The sequence below is a fragment of the Cibotium barometz genome, chromosome 12, assembly GCF_041138505.1.
Source record: "Cibotium barometz isolate CiBa-2024 chromosome 12, ASM4113850v1, whole genome shotgun sequence".
NCBI classification, from domain to species: Eukaryota; Viridiplantae; Streptophyta; class Polypodiopsida; order Cyatheales; family Cibotiaceae; genus Cibotium; species Cibotium barometz.
The window spans coordinates 50,814,791-50,829,479 of NC_141057.1; positions in this window are offsets into that span (position 1 = coordinate 50,814,791).

Here is a 14,689-nt window from a genome sequence, read left to right on the forward strand (position 1 = left end):
TGCTTGGTAATCTTGGAGCCTCAATGAATTGGAGGTATTAAATTGACAAGCTCATCGGTCTAAGGTTTTAAGTTGTACGCAAGATAAGATCAAAAAAGAAAACAACAATTTGAAATTTAAAACATAGGTAGTAAAAGTGAAAAGCTTGAAAGGAGTACGTGGGTTATAGAAGGAGCCTTCATGCTTCTAGGAAGGATAAGAAGTTTTTTTAAAGCAAGTACTAGGGAGAGAGGGAAGATAAAAGCTACTGTGGATCTACTGCTTAGGAAAGTACATAAGCTTCAGTGTTCACCTTAGGGTGTTGTATCTATTTTGATACTTAAGGGTAAGAAGTTGGTGATAACATCATGGCTTCAACCAATCAAACATGATGTGTTATGTTGAGAAGAATGAGGATGGCTTCAACCAATCAAACAAGATGTGCATTTATGTTGAGAACGAAGATTTCTCAACATAAATGAAGTTTGCAAGGCAACATAGAGCTCTAGGTAGAGTTTGCCACTAGGGTTCATTAACTTGCTAGTAAAATTGCCCTAGAATCTAGAGCTAGCACGTGGCTTGCCTCAGGTGATTGAGCATTCAAGGTTTAGTTGACTAGCCTTGAAGCTATAAGAAGCATGATTTTATATTTACTAATACATGTTACTTCCAAAAAATAACTCCAAAAACTACACTTAAATAGAAAGTTTTTTTTTTGTTTTTTGTTTTTTTGTTTTTGCATGCCTTATAGAAGGGCTATTTTTTTAAAGCCTTAACCTTCTAATGAGGGTTCAAAAATTTTCTTTGATCCTCTTGAAGGGTAAATGCCCCTTAGAAGGGTGCCACAACTTGCGAAGATAAACCTTGGAGTGAGGGAGGTTGGTCGGGGGCTCAATCAAACTTAGTCTAGAAGAAGAAGCTAGAAAGTGGGCCTAAACAAACAAATTATGGTGAAACAATGCACAATTAATCAATAGACATATGAGCATTTGAGTGAATACAAACATATGAGCATTTGAGGGTATAGAAAAAGACACTTTAGGAATGTGTGGCCTTGGGATATTAGTTGTCAATGTGGATGGTTGTCTTTATTTAGTTATGTGTGTTGATACTCGTGATTTTAAGGAACAATTTGATATCCATTGGATCCCATGGAGGTATAGCTACATTTTGTTCATGGGTGTAGGATAGCTATCTATACATGCATATCAATTGTCATAGAAAATGTATGTCTAGTGTTTCATAGATGATGCATGTATGTGTATAGTATTGTATATTAAGAATGTGGAAGATTTTTTTAAAGAATGTAGCAAATTTTTTGGAGAAAAATTAACGAGATACAAGAAAAAGAGATTTCAATTGTTCAAGAGGTATTGTGTAAATTGGTAGCATGTTGCTTGTGAGAAACCCCAAATTGGTACCATACATAGAAGTGCATGACTAGAGGTTGTATGATATTAAAGAAGATATTTGGGGTTTTACAATTTAAATATGCACAAAGACTACTTAAGTTCTTTTGCTAGTAGTAAAACTTTCTTCAAGCGCGCGTGTACAAATAAAACGATAGCCTTGTCGTCGATAGCCCTCCGCTTCTCATAGCTTAGTAAAAATAAACAAGCTTATTGGTCAGAGCCAAGGTTTGGATGTGTGCAAGTGGACACATAATATCTTCAAAATCTCTTCAATTCTCTTTTAGAACATAACATGCTTGCGAGTAAAATAGGTAGTTGACCTAGACCACTTGGAAAGATTCCTTTCCAAATATTTAAAAAAAAATATATTTTTTGAGTATTGGTCAAAAATTTACAATTTGATTCTCACAAAAGACTAAAATTTGTGTAAATTTTGAATAACTTAAAGTAAATCAAAGGACTACTCTCAAAATATATCAATTTTTTGGTACTTGAATCATCTTTAAAATAACCATGTTTATACAATGCTCTATTTTTTGATTGTTACACAAATAGCAGCTTCTAAAGAAATAAAAATTTATAAGATTTAAAATAATTTAACATACAAGGCAAGCTAGAAAAAGAATTTATTAGTTTATTCGAAACAAAATTCAAGTGATATAGTTAGCAAATTTTAAGTTAATGAAATTTTAAAGCTTGTGTAAAGTTACATTCTTTTATACGATAAAGCTTAATCTTTTGAGAAATAATGTCAAGAAAATTATAACATTTATGTAATGTTGTAATCATTAGAATTTTTCATTAATGATATATCGAAAGCTATAATTGAATAAACAAGTTACAATGCATTGTCATTTGAAGATAATAAATAGTGATCTAACACTTTTCAATAACAACAATTTTAAATCATAAGTAAACTAGAACCAATTAAATTTAAAAAAAAGAATGTAATATTAAAAAGATTTCTAAAAAACATACAAAGTGTCTAGTTCGCTAAGGCGAAACCTAGCATGACTAAAAGCTATTAAAATCATAATATGACATTCTATTATTGGTGCAACAAAGTATTAATTCTCAAATATAAAGTCCTACCAATCTTACTAGTTGTGTAGAAGTACTTTATTTTCGTACTAAAAAGTTAACTAAGGATCAAGTATTTGTTTCGGGGTTATGAATCTTTATCGTCTATCATTATTAATTTGATCTTCCTTCACTATTGCTTCTTCTGTGTTTGAAAACATTAAGACATTGCCTTCATCCTCCATCTTAGCTAAGGAACGAGAATGCATGACATCACCATGCGGATGCCCGATGAATTTTTAACAATTTGGATGTTCAACATCCAAATTGCCACATGAACATCCAAATTGCCACAAAACTCAATCTAGAGTGAGACAATTGTCTTATCTTTTTTCTCTCTCTCTCACTTTAGTGAATGTGCTATACACACAGTCTCTACTTTCCACTCACACACACACTTCTGTTGTGCACCTTCCAATTTCTTTCTTGGTATCAATTTTCTTGGTATCAAGAGCCCATAGGAGTTCCTCAAGCTCATAGCCTCTTCAAGCTCCTGTAGCGATCAAGCTCTTGTAGTAATCGAGAAGAGGAGATGATTCCAAGTGTGGAGCTGATTTCAAGTGTGATTGAAATCACTGCATCTAACTATAGATGCAGCAAGTCAGTAAGCGAAAAAAGCTACAACAGGGCGACGGAAAAAGCAACCCAGGCATGCACATCACCCTCCCTATCGATGGCTAGCAATAGGGCAGCAGGGCCATCGCCCCCCTTTATCGGTGGTAGCAATAGGCGACAGCAGGAGCAGAGACCATCGCTTCCTGCTATCGATGGTGAGTAGTGGCTAAGTCCCTACAGAGTAGAGGCCATCGCCCCCTATATCGACAATCAGTAGTGGACAAGTCTTTATAGGAAAGTCATCACCCCCTCACGACCTCCTGCACTTGGCCCCAATTTTTGAATTCCTTTTGTTCAAATATTGCACGTATATTTTGTATTTTGTATTTCTCATGCTTTTATGAAAAAGCTATTAAAAAAATACAATCTTTTTAAAATCTCTACAAGCCATGTTCATACGGTGGCTTAGTCTTTGACCTAAAAGCACGGCTTTTTTCTTGACAATCTTTTTTTAAGTCTTTGCTACATTCAAGCCGCCCAGCCTCATCCATTCATCTCTACCTTGAGCTTCAGCCCTCCTTCGATGTATGAGGAGGAGGACATTATGAAGTTTGTCAACATATGGGGTTTCACACCTGGAAATTGGTGGTTAAGTATTGACTTATGTCGAAAGGGTTATGGCCTCTTGTCACAACAGCACGAAAGTTGTGGACATGAATAAGGCGGAGGAAGTAGAACATGACGAGCGTGATCAAGCCATCATCATGTGACATTTGGACGACTCGTCCACTATTTCTCAAAACTTGTGGATCACTTTGTACACCCTGCACTCTAGCATGTGGAGGAACATATCTCTCTTGCCTTACACCTAGAGTACGTAAGGCTGGGATGCCAAGTTCTTCATATAAGCTTTCCGAGCTAGATGATTCATACATGTTTATGCCAATTCTTTTAACCTTATTTTTGCCTTTGTCAACAACACTTCCACTTGTGCTTACACTACCACCATGTCTCAACCTTCCTGACCATGTACTTATATTATCACTTCCACTAAATGTTTCACCTGGCCCAAACAATGAAGTAGAACTCTATTTTGGCAAGTTCACATGCACATCGGAATCTATGTCATCCACCATAACATCATCTTTGATTTTGTACCAACTTATTCAAAAATTTCGCTTAATATTGAATTTTTTTGGTCTTGAGCTAAAGGACAGAGAGGAACTTGGGCCATTCATCTCGCATATGAAGGGGATAATAGCATAGTTATCATCCATCGACTCTAAGGTCGATGATGATAATGCCATTGATGTGCTTCTCAAAGTGGTGACTAATCAATACTCTACCTTGGTCACTACACTCAAGAACATCCCAGAACTGACTCTTGGAGGAGTCATCTCCTTATTACTTAAGGAAGAACAAAGGATCTCATCAAACGGAGGTGGTACGCCATCATCGGTGTCTACATCGGCCTCCAATCAACAAGCACTTGTTGTGACTACATTAAAGAATCTCAATTGCTCTTTTTGCAAGAAGAAGGAGCATACAGAGAACAAGTGCTGTATTAAATATCCTAACAAAAAGCGGTGTGGTAAATTCTATAAGCTAGGACATCTAGCAAGAGCATGTGTCAATCAAAAGTAGGAGAACAATTACTCTTCCACATCTATATTTCCTCTCAGTGGAGATACACTCCTTTAAAGGAGGAAATCACATCACCAAAACTCTTGTACATTAGGGGAATTTTGGACTCAAATTTGGGCCCTTTAAGAAGCGCCAACTAAGCTTAGAGAGAGATAATCCAAAAAGCCTAAAAAATAAGGTAAAATTGATTTTGGCGTATTTTCTCTTGGCATTTTCTTGAGATATAGAAGATATATTTCTATTCTTAAATGTACATAAAAATGATAGAATATTGCCAGTTCTCAAAGTCTTCAATCTGTTCATGTACTATATGTACAATGAATTGGTCAATTCTCCAAGTTTAATGGCTTATATCTCAAAATCTCTACGTATAAGCCGAAATAGAATATTTCTTGAAATTTGAACCAAGGATCATCCAACAATAGTTCGAGTTCCCTCCCTGCAAGAAATTTCACCTCAAATTTCGAAGGTTTTCGACTTCCCTCCCTATAAGAAACTTTACCTCAAATTTTGAAGTTATTACATATCAAAGTTTGCAGGTATTGGTACCTTTAAAATCATGGTTTTTCTTGCAAATTAGTTGGACTCTTTACTTCTTTTTACTATTTTGGCACCTTTCTCTTTCCATTCATATTTTTTAACTAATCAAGAGCAAGGAGGAACACAGAGAGAATCAAGAGGATTGCAGAGAGATCAAGAGCAAGGAGGAATACATAGAAAAGAGACATTTACAACTTGCACATCGAGCTTATGAACCTCTAAGTAAGAGAAATAAACCTAATACTTTGTGTACTGCTTCTAAAGAAATGTTGAGGATGCAAGGGAAGAAAAACATAGATTTATGGATTGATGGGAGGTTATATCCAAAAGACCCTTTTACAAACTCCACACCCCCATTTAGGAATACGACATCTCTGCTTAACTTTATTGAAGATGGCTATAATGGGCTCCTAGGATATACACATCATTTGGAAGCAACAAGCAATGTTCTTAAATTAGAAAGAGATTTGTTTGAGAAGGAGAACATTCATTTGAAGAAAACCATGGAGCATTGTGTGCAAAAGTTATTAAGCAATAAGGAAACCATTTCAGGGCTTGAAAAATAAATGTTTGAATTAAGACATAAGCAGACCTCATTAGGTCTCCGTAAATGACAAAAAAAACTAAGGGATATTCAGCAAATGAAGCTAGGAGGTGGTGGCATCAAGAAGAGAATACATGCAATCAAGTAAGCTCCTTTCTATTAATTGGTTTATTGTTTCTATTGTGATATTTTATGAATAGCAATCATTATTGCATATGTTCATGTATATCAATTTTTGCATTTCAATATGATATCGGATCATTATTGCACCCTAATAAAGAATCAACGACAGAACCTTTTGGCGCACATTTAAGTCTTCTTTTAGATCGCCAGTATGCAGAGCACTGATGAATGCGAAGAAATATAAGAAGGTCTCAGAAAAGCAAATAGACGACTTTTTCAAAGATAATCAACTCAATCCACAGGACATCCACGCAATACTTGATGAGGCTGGTATATTACACAGAGGGTACTTAGCCATTTATAAGACTTTGCACGAAAAGATGAAGGATTCTAGTATGAAAGGATCATTATTGCCAAATCCTTCTTTGGTAAAAAAAATGTGTAAACAAGTAAACGAAGAGGTACTGCAAGCACTAGGAACCCCATTTCATATTGAAGACACCTATGCTGCACCAACAGGAGATGTGGTCTACAATAGATACAATAATATTTTCTACAACTTGGAGGCCTTATAATCATATGCTGTTCAGTTGTTTGAAGTTACTCCTGAAGAATGTGATGGTGTCCTCAAATTTGTGCTAAAGCTTGATGAGTGTCAAATTGTGAAGGAGAGAAAGCTAGAAAGGGTTACCATCACACTGATGAACAGGGCACTTGATACATCTATTCTAAAAGATGATCCTAGATGGTTTAGTGTTCAATCTGAAAACAATATATTGTCGTTGTTGGGATGGTTTGAGGTAAAATTTATTAGACTCGGATATGTTTGTGAAAAAAGAATTACATATAAAAAACACTAATGGGTGTTGCATTCCTATGTTTCTTATGTATTGTAGGTAGAATCAGAGAATTTGATGTTCTACATTGGGTCTTTCATAAGACATTGATATTACCCAAGATCATCACAGCGAGCAGAGAAATGGTAAAATCTTGGATGTGGAAGGCATGGGACAATATAAGGTGGAGTGGCATATGGCGGGTGATCTTAAAACTCTGAAATGTATGCACAAACAGTGTCAAAGGCTGCCAATTCAAAAAGTCCCTGCTTATATTGTATGTGCAGTACAAAGGTGTTTGATAAGAGGTATTGGAAGAAGGCACCACAGATAGGCTCTTGAAAGACCCAAACTTCAAGCTAATTCTCGATATTCCATTGTCAAGTGTCCACATTTGTACAATGCATGCTCTTTACGTAATTGAAAAACTCTTGGTTTTATACATATGTTTTGCATGGACTTTACAACCCAATACAGCAAAGGTTACATCCATCAAAGCACTAGAGAAAGTTCTATCAGACATTGGTTTACATGGTGGACATGCAAAAATTGAACATGATGAAAAAAGGTCTAAGGATGGAAAGAATGTACCTAAGAAACCTTCCATTAGGGGTGTTAAAAGCAAGAAGGTTTCTATTTGAACCGACACCAGAAGGTCGTAGAAGAAGACGATCAGTGTAGATCGTAAAATACAACAGATGGAAGTGCATTCACAATGCAGTAGTAGACCATGCAGACAATGGTCAAGAAAGAACACGGAAAGCCAAGGTGTAGAAATCTCTAGACACTATGTTTAAGTGAATCTATGACAAGAAAGTGTGGATGAAGGAGGACCATGAGATAGTTCAAACAGTGCTAGATGAAGCCAAGGTGTAGAAATCTCTAGACACTATGTTTAACTGAATCTGTGACAAGAAAGTGTGGATGAAGGAGGACCATGAGATATTTCAAACAGTGCTAGATGAGTTCAAGAGATCAATGATTGATGCATGGACGGATCAACACATCACCCACTATATAGTATTAGATTAATTATGCATTGAACTAGTTTTCATACTGTATATTAAAAAATATACTAATTAATGTATTCTTTTATTCTCTTGAAGCATATTATATACCATCATACCCCTTGGTTTGCAAAGAAGTATGGTAGTTTATCAATATGGTCAATCCAAGGAATGGAGAAAACACATTATCAAGCAAGTTCCGGGTATTTCAATCATACAAGACATGGTGGAGGAGCAGAAAAAGCTAACAATTTAGAGGAATTACATTAGTAAACATATAGGAAGCTTGTACACAAAGCCAAAAAGAAGCAGCAGTTCAAAGCATCCCAAATTAATCAAGCAATAAAACTTGTGAATAAAGAAAGAAAATAAGATATATGGAGGAGATCTAATGCAAGTATTAAGCATGCAGAATGGCGAGTAACAAAACAAAGAAATGGGAAGATTTGGATACCCATAGATCCATGATTAACATTTCAAATTCAGAAATGATCATATGCAAAATTGTCATGACATTACACGAGAGAGAATATGATTACAAGAGATAGGAATATACTACTACACCTTAACCTGCTCACTAATATCCTCAGGTGCATGAAGCCTTGCTCTTTTTGAAGATGGCTCTGCAACATCCTGTAACTGGCAAACTGGAGGAACCCTCGGTTTTGTGAATCTCAGAAGCTCCCTTTTGCCATAATGACTTAGCATATTAGAATCCTTAATCCCACACACTAATCCATAAGCACTATAGGCTAAGTAATATTTACTCCTTAGTGCATAGACTCCAGGGCCCTGCCCAAAGATTCGCAATGCTAACTGCTTCTCCAAAAGCATGACTTTGTCTGCATTCCACGTGACGGGATATGCCCCAAGGTATCTGGATAATGTCTTGATTGCAAACAAAGGAAATTCTGCATTGTCTTTCGAGAATTTCTTGTGGAATATAATGAATTGTGGAAACTTCAATCGGTTTATGTACTCTCCCAGTGCTGAGTCCCTCCCACGCGTTTGCCTGCTTCCGCGACCGAGAAACTCATCCTCAAACACAACCAGCTGCAAAACAATATTGTCGATGAGCCAACACAACAAATAGAATAAGCTACTCAACACGATAAAAAGTAATTAACAAGTAAGCACACCTTCTGATTTTTATCATTAACAAGTAAATCATTTGTCCATATATTGATTGTTGAGTTAGTGTCTTGGACCATCGATGAGGATGCCCCTTCCCTTCCCATGTGTGAAATATTAAGTCTTTGCTGAAATTTCCCTTCAGTGGGAGGAAGGTTGGATTCATAGCTTTTTGCATCCTTGTACATCATGGATAATGTGTCAGCAGCAGCAGAATGGAACTCACTGTCCTTGACATTTGAATCCAATAAGAGATACTTATCCAAATCTGGATCCACAAAATCTTCATCTTCCTCAAGATTCTGTGCAATGATGGCCAGACAGTAGTCTTCCCTTATGTCAAAGATAGCTTGAATATCTGTAATTAGCAAATATTCTTTGTTACCAATAGGAAATGTGGGGAGTAGTGGGGTTGGAATGTCCCCTGCTTCCTCTATCATAGAGGGCCGCTTGTCACCTTGTAACCACTAAGGTGTCTTCTCTTCTAAGTGCATCAATATCCAACTGCTCACTTAAGTCCCTCTCTGAAGCCAAGTTTATCTCCTCCGCAATCTCTTGAACTTCATCTTCTGCTCTTGGAGGTTCCTCTAGCTTCTCCTCAATTTTTTCATTTGCAACTTCTTCATCCTCAAGCAGCACATGCAGGTAGCAGATAAATCCATAGTGGTAAGCAACAAGACGACACTTGCGATTGTGAATGGGGCACTTACTGTGTGTCTTCTTCTTATCATCTAGCACCTTTAAAACATCACTGTTTAATTTTTGTCTCAGGGTTGTTGAAGACACAATATCATTCACGTGCACGTATTGGACACCGTCAAACACGACTGTACCACTCAAAGTGGTCTGCTGAAATTGCTACCCTTTCTCCTCAAGATACGAACGAGCAGAAATGATCATGTCTTCGATGGAGAAATTGAAATTAAACATGCATGATATTTCAGGATGGTGATGATGCTGTTGAACTTTATACAGGAAGTCGAACAACTTTTCATCTGGAGTTTCTTGAAGGCCAACATCAAACTCAACCTCAATCTCGAAAGGTTCCATCTACAAGCTAGGAAATATGTTAGGATGACGAAAGTTCTATGTAAGATAATAAAGGATTAGCCAAGATCAGTATAACGCGATAAGCGTTGGAGAAATCTCACCGACATCTCTAGTCGCATTGTAGTAATTTGATGAAATATTAGTGAGAAAATGAAATTATAAGGAAAAATGTGCCAAAATCACTGTAACACGATACGTGTGGGAGAATTCCCAAGGAGCCCTCTCTTCACGTTATAGTGATTTGATGCAATATTTCAAAGGCAATGACGATTGTAAGAAAAATCACTACAAGAACGACAGTAAGACAAATCACTATAATGCGATATGGGTGGGAGAGTTATCACCGACTCCCCTCTTCACGCTGTAGTAATTTGATCAATTATTTGTAAGGAAAAAATTAATTTCTTAAAAATCTAAACGATGAAATCTTTGAAAAAGTAAAAAAAGAACGACAGTAGGACAAATCACTATAACGCGATATGCTTGAGGAGAGTTCGCATCAAGACCTCTTCTCGCGTTGTAGTGCTTTTAAGAAATTTATGCAAGCAAATTACCATTGTGGGCAAAATCACTACAACGCGATATGGGTACGTTAGTTCTCACCGAGATCCCTCTTCGCGTTGTAGTGATTTGATGAAATATTTGGGAGAAATAAATTAAATTCTTAAAAATCTAAAAGCAGCAATCTTTGATGGAATATTTATAAAACAATTATACAACTTCGGCTAAATTGAAACACGAAAATATTCAAAAACATACCGCGAAATTCACTAGGAGAGCAAGAAGCAACCAACGAAGTCGACTGTAGGAGAGCAAGAAGCAGGGTGAAGGTGATGTGACTGCGAGAAAAATTGCACGAGGGCAAGAAGCAACGAATAATGAATGTTGGTCACCTTTATCCACAGAAACTAACGGTCTGTACACGTGGCAGACATGCATGATGGCACACCACGTGCTTTGCGCACATATGATGACGTGTGTTAAAATTTTATTGATCGTAATCATCATGAGTACGGCCCCACGTCCTCCTTGGCACGTGTGGACATGCTCTTTTGTACGTGTGTCGTGCTTATCCTCAGTAAATGTGGTACTCGTCCTCGGTAAATGTCAAGTGTCCTTGTCTTTTGCTGCCGTTTCGTTCTGCCTCCTTCAGCTGCGTGTATTCCTCTGTCGTGCCTCATCTACGCCATCTCTGCGATTTATCAAGCAAGCGTCCATCACTTCAACATTCTCCTTGCGTAATTCTTTGGTAAGTTATCAAGCAATCACTCCTGGTCTTAAATGTTATATTCAATCATATATATCATGTTTTATCTACGTTCATTAGATATTGGGTCAAATGAAAGGCAATGTCTGACAAGTCACCACGACGCGAAGAATGAATTACAATTTTTTTGATGTAGCCATATCGCGTTATAGTGTATTGGACATAATTTCTTGTCCTATACATTGTTCTGTGTCGTGTATGTTATCTATTTACTTATTTCCATGACCTACTTTGTGAAATGAAATGCTTTGTGAAAGAAATCACTATAGCCCGTTGAGGGTATGACGATTATGTCTGATATGCCTCTATCGCGATGTAGTGATTTGGACCTATTTTATCGTCATAGGTGTTGTTAGGTGTATTGTTCTTGTGTTATTTTGTCAAATGAAAGGGTCTCTTTGAGAAATCAATACAACGCGAGGAGTTGATGTAGATTTTGCCTGAAGTACCCATATTGCGTTGTAGTGATTTGAAGCTAATTCGTTATCCAAGTTAACTTTTTCAGTAGTTTTTATATTATTGTCCTATATATTTATTGAGAAGCTTATCATGTAACATTATGACTATTTTCAGATGGCGCGTACGAAGAAGACTGCAAGGCTCTCATCTACAGATGATCCTCAATTAGCTAGAGAAGCTAGTTCAGGAAAGAAAATGTGTGCACTGTGCTCAATGACGAGACGCAGATAAATACAACCAACATAGATCCATCCTTCTTGAACTAAGGAAGGTGGAGAAACACATGCATTTTGCACGGTTCCGAAGTTGCCATTCCAGCGTGTAGTCCAGTCTATATGTGAGAATTTTGGCATTAATATGCGTTGGCAGGCCTCTGCCCTAGGATGTTTGCAAGAGGCTACGGAAGACTGGCTTGTCGAGTTTCTTCAGGATAGCTATGTCCTTGCCGCGCATGCACACAGAATCACTGTGATGCTGAAAGACATGAACTCGCTTCGTTTTCTCAGGTTCAGATATGACCGTACGCTAGAGCCCCGCCCTACTTAGTGACAAGAGAATGAAGGGAATTTTGGAAATCCCACCTTCAACGAAGAAAGTTAAGATCACAGAAGTGACAGAGGCTAGTCATTCACGTGACACAAGGCTCAACGCGCAAAGGATTAGCGACTAAGCCAGGATGCAAGAGCTCCAAGAATTACGGTTAAAGAAATCGGCTATTCAAGAAATGCATATTTGGGTGAAATAAGTGTGTTATTTTTATTACAAGTTATGATTTAGTTCTAAATTATATCGAAGTTATATCTAGTTAAAGTTGTTTTTAATAATGTTATTTCTGGTTATATTTTTGAGTTGTACAAATGTATAAAAGCTACTTTTTTGTTAATAGTTGTATTTTGTTCAGAGCTAATTTTTGGTTAATAGCTGTGTTTTGCCCAAATGCTAATTTTAGGATGTAGGCCGGAAAAGAAGAGAGACATTCACTTCCAATTAGAGTCCCAGCACGCACCGTTAGATAAGAGAACGGCAGCAAGTAGAAAGCAACCAGAGATAATGCAACAAGAAAGAAATGCAGGGAAAAAACATGTCGATCTTTGGGTTGAGGGGTGTATTTATCCACCTGATCCAATTACCCAAACACCTCCACAATTTAGTGGGATTACATCTTTCATTAAGTATGTGTGTGAAGGTAATGCAGGGTTATTGGGATACACTAGGAGGCTAGCAATGCCTCATAGTGTTTACACATCTGTTCAGCGCACCGGATGGGCATGGATGCAAGGATTAAGAAGCTCACAAAAACACTAAGTGAAAATGAGAGAGAGAATCAGATTGCTCAACCCTCAGCGAAAACCAAACAAGCACGTGAGCGTGTGAGGTTGCTCAAACCATTTCATGAGTTGACCAGAGGGAGTGGGCAATATAATCGGCGGGTCTATGCACAATGTGCAAACATGAAGAATATGTTTTCCAACCCAAGTGAAGAGGTTGATGATACAATTGCAAAGGTCTTAAGCAAAGGTATGGTAAATATGCATTGGAAAACTCCAAATTCAAAACCATTGGTGATGATGTTGTAAGAGTACGCTTGAAGGAGGTAAGCAATACCTTCATAGCTACAGATACTCAAGGCATATGTGACAAGGTAGGGATTAGCTCTGAATCCTATGCTATGATTTATAAGCAATTGGATGCAAGGTTTAAGGCTATTCTTAATAAGAGATGGGTGGTGCCCATCCCTAAACCGTTCCATGTAAAGCAGGCACGAAAAGATCTTAATGCAAAAGTCTTAGACCTATAGTCAAAAGCCTTAACTAACTGAACTGATCTTACCGAACCCGTAAGTCCCATAGTCAGATCAGGGAAAAGATTGCACTTGGATCATAGAGACCAACGCTTTTTTCCTCATTGAGAGCCACAGCCGTTGATTCTTTTCCATAGATCAATTTTTGTCTGGGATTTACTTCATCTATCGTACCATAACAGAATTGAGTCTCAATTTAGGGATCCATCAGTCCAGCCTAGTTCCGTGGGTTAGCCAACCGCCCAACCACTGTAGTGATGGGATCCAATTAAGAATTTGGTCAAGTTTTGTCCCGGGTATCAGGGAAAAGAGTTCCAAGGCTCCCTAGCCAGATATTCATGCAAACTTCAAATTAGTCACACCACTTACACACCCAATATGAAATTGTCTTTTTCATAGAATTAGCTATCTTTAAAACAATCATTTAATGAAATCATAGTCACTGATCATAATCCCCAAAATCTTCGGTTGAATCCTTAATTCCAATCATTCCTTCATCGGTGTACCTATGGCATCATTGGCAACCAGAACGCTGACCACCTGTCCCACTGAGGGGGCCTTTTTGATAGTTCCTAGCTCATTAGTAACCGGCAATATATTCACATATCAAAATGGAATCTCCATTGAAGATTAGCAAGATCAACCAACGGATCCATATAAAATGGCCATGGACTCATCCGCTGTTGAGGATCAGCAAGGTCAATAAACCAGATCCATGCACGAATTCAGAAAACAACTCTTACTCCTTGTTCCAATATCTTCCTTGATGCACGCGTGGGTATCGTTGGTGACCCAGAGCCCGAGCATTGTATGGTCAGCACCCTCTAGGATCCTTCTCGCAGGTGACCTAGCACTTCACTCATAGGCCGCTTCCTTGGTCCCTCATCCACCGTACCGAAAGCTCACCATTTTAATCGAACTGAAGCTGGTCAAGACCTCGGCCGACCTTGCTATGTGAGACGTCCTCCATTGACTCTCCGTCTCAGAGCTGTTGCAACTTTATCAGACTAGGTCTCCACAACCTCATTCAGAAGACGGTCAAAATGCTTCCCTTGCATTCTTGACATAAAACAACCATTTGAAAACAGGTCATAAATACAATTTTTATAATGAACTCTCGTCTTTCCACATTGTTCCACATCAATTCTCATTTATTTCATGTGTATTCTCATTCTCATCACATCATTTTCCATTTCATCACATCTTTTCTCATTTATCCGCATCAGATCTCATCCACTCGCATCTACCCATATCCACATCT